Source organism: Triticum aestivum, chromosome 4A (genome assembly GCF_018294505.1).
Source record: "Triticum aestivum cultivar Chinese Spring chromosome 4A, IWGSC CS RefSeq v2.1, whole genome shotgun sequence".
NCBI lineage: Eukaryota > Viridiplantae > Streptophyta > Magnoliopsida > Poales > Poaceae > Triticum > Triticum aestivum.
Window position 1 is genome coordinate 272,248,911 of NC_057803.1, and position 3,553 is coordinate 272,252,463.

The following is a 3,553-nucleotide window of genomic DNA, read 5'->3' on the forward strand; positions in this document are numbered from 1 at the left end:
AATATGTGTGCACGACAGATTTTTGGTTAAACAATCGATTACAAGTGAAGTTGTCAACCTTTCCCTTGAGAATCTTATGTTCTTTTAAAGTGTCAAAATCTAAATACTGCGTGGGTAAGATAGGATCAAAGGGCAAGGGTGCAACACCCAGCCCTCGTGCTAAATGCGTGGCATATATTCCACCATAGAAATAGCCAATGTTAGCGTTGTGCTGAAGTCTGCGTGCAACAATCGCTCCAAAAGTAATAATTCCTTTCACCAGTGAGAGCGGTGTGTATGAGGCTCAAGTCCTACTATACATTTTCCGTTAAATAATGCAAAGTACAGAATTGCGAGAAAAATGAATGCTCTTTATTCTACCTTGTGTCGCTCCCCTCGTCTCACTGTAACAAACACTAGACAAGAATGTTTGATAGTCAGCCCTTGGCGGTTCGTCAAGCGAACCCCAAAACGGGAGTTTGTAGTGGTAAGCAAAATTCTCTAGTGATATAGTGAATGGATTATCATAAAGCATAAATGACACCCTAGACTCACAGGGAAGGAATTTAAATCCTTTGACAAATGATTCAGTGAGAAGGTGGCGTTGTTCACACTTATCTGAAAGGTAGGGACCGAGACCGGCATTGTGAACATATTGCTCAAATTCTTCTTTAATACCCACACACATCATATACTCATCGCAAGGCCATAAGCATGTCTTGGTGGTGACATCTCGAGTGGAATTTTCACTTGGTTCAACATATGACTAGGAGTGGAGCAGTCACTAGAAGATGCCACCGAGGATCGCCTCCTCGAAGAACTCCTTCCAAACAAGTTGATCATGTTCGCGTACAATTTTCTGAAATTTTTTGAGTGACAAAAATTTGTCAACAAAACTCTATAAGATTGGTAGCTACTACTCATAGGGATACATAGAGGCCATAGCAAGCATTCAAACTACTTAGAACACTAAGAATTCAACATGCAAGCTCATCTACAGTAGCACCAAGAGTAGCTAATTATTAAAAATATAAACCACTAAAACACAAACTAATTGGACAAACGGTGGAGTCACATACCAAGCAACAATCCCCCCAAACAGTTTCAAAAATGGAGCTTCGAGCAAAGAGATCGAAATCTATGGGTTTGAGAGTAAGAACACGGGAGAGAAAGAGCAATGGAGATTTTTTTTGGAGGTAGGTGATGACATGGTGTAAATACATAATTGAGGGGGCCCACATGGGTACCACAACCCACCAGGGGGCGTCTAGGGGTCCTGGCGCGCCCAGGTGGGTTATGCCCACCTGGTGCACCTCCCTCTAAAGTTATTTGCACCAAAAATTCAGAAATATTCAAAAAAAATCGTATTAAATTTTCAGGGCATTCTGAGAACTTTCATTTTTGGGTTATTTTTTATTACACGGGAAAATCAGAAAACATACAAAACATGACATTTTATTTTATTTAACTAATAAAAACAGAGAATAAAAAGTAGGGACATAAGGTATTGCCTACTAAATTCATCAACTTCATACTGCTCAAAAATGATCCATTAATAAGGTTGATCAAGTCTTATTAACAACCACTTTCGATTAGCATGAAACCAAAGAACTTTCGTAAATCACTAAGTTACCTCAATGGGGATATGAATGTCCCCAACAATAAGCATTTCATATTTCTTTTTGACAGTAGGTAGAGGTATTTGAAAACTTCTAATAGTGATTGTAGGAGATTTTTCAATAACATTAATACCATTCACTTGGAATTGTTTCTTCGGAAAGTGCACCGTATGCTCATTACCATTAACATGAAAAGTGACCTTGCTTTTATTGCAACCAATAACAGCCCCTACAGTATTCAAGAAGGGTCTACCAAGGATATTCGACATGTTGTCGTCCTCGGGCATCTCAAGTATAACAAAGTCAGTCAAAATAATAACATCAGCAACAACAACGGGCACATCCTCACGGATACCGATAGGTATGGAAGTTGATTTGTCAGCCATTTGCAAAGATATTTCAGTAGGTGTGAGTTTATTCAAATCAAGTCTTTTATATAAACAGAAAGACATAACACTAACACCAGCTCCTAAATCACACAAAACAGTTTTCACATAATTCTTTTTTGATGACCAAGGTATAGTTGGTATTCCCGGATCTCCAAGTTTTTTAGGTACTCCATCTTTAAAAGTATAATTAGCAAGCATAGTGGAGATTTCATCTTCCGGTATTTTTATTTTATTTGTGATGATGTCTTTCGTATACTTTGCATAAGGAGGCATTTTCAAGATATCAGTCAAGCGAGTACGCAAAAAGACTGGCCTCAACATTTTAGCAAAGCATTCAAATTCTTCATCATCATTCTTTTTAGTTGACTTAGGTGGAAAAGGCGTAGGTTTTTGAACCCATGGTACTCTTTCTTTATCGTGTTTTCTAGCAATGAAGTCTCCTTTATCATACCTTTTATTCTTAGGTTGTCGGTTATCAAGATCAACATGTGGTTCTATCTCAACATCATTGCCTGGTTCTTTATTATTTGATTGAGAGTCTTCATGAACATCAGCATTATCTTTTTCATTATCACTAGGTGAGTGTTCATTACCAGAATGAGTTTCAACATCTAAGATAGAAATTCATTATCTATGCCAGGAGGTTTTTCTATTTCAGGTTCACTAGGAGCATGCAAAGTCCCTATCATTTTTATTTTTCTTTTTAGAAGAACTAGGTGTACTAATGTTAGCTCTTTCTGAATCTTGTTCGATTCTTTTTGGGTGTCCCTCAGGATAAAGTGGTTCCTGAGACATTTTACCTCCTCTAGTTGCAACTCTAACAGCAGAGTCATGCATATTATTATTCATTTCATCAAGAAATTCTCTTTGTGATTTAGCAACTTGTTCTAACTGGTTTGAACCATAGAAGCATGCTTTCCAACACCTCTAACATCATTTGATATTCTAAATAACAAGTCACTCAAGCGAGCAGTCATATCAAAATTACATTTCAATTGTTTCATAACATTTGCATTAAAGTGATCTTGTTTTCTAAATAATTTTCAAACTCATAAAGACATAGGCTCGGGTGCATATTGTGAGGATTATCATTATCACTGAACTTAATTAGAGAATTTACCTCTACCACGTTAGGCAGTGGTGGTGTATTAAGCCCATGTATTTCTTCAATAGGAGGTAAATGTTTAACATCCTCATCTTTAATACCTTTTTCCTTCATATATTTCTTTGCCTCTTGCATATCTTCAGGACTGAGATATAATATATCCCTCTTCTTCGGAGTGGGTTTAGCCAATGGTTCTGGAAGAGTCCAATCATCATAATTTTTCAATATGTTATTCAATAATTCTTCAGCTTGTCCAATAGTTCGTTCCCTCAAAACACAACCAGCACAACTATCTAGGAAATCCCTAGAAGTATCGGTTAGTCCATTATAGAAGATATCAAGTATTTCATTTTTCTTAAGTGGATGATCAGGCAAAACATTAAGTAACTGGCCAAGCCTTCCCGAAGCTTGTGGGAGTCTCTCTTCTTTAATTTGCACAAAGTTAAATATTTCCTGCAAGG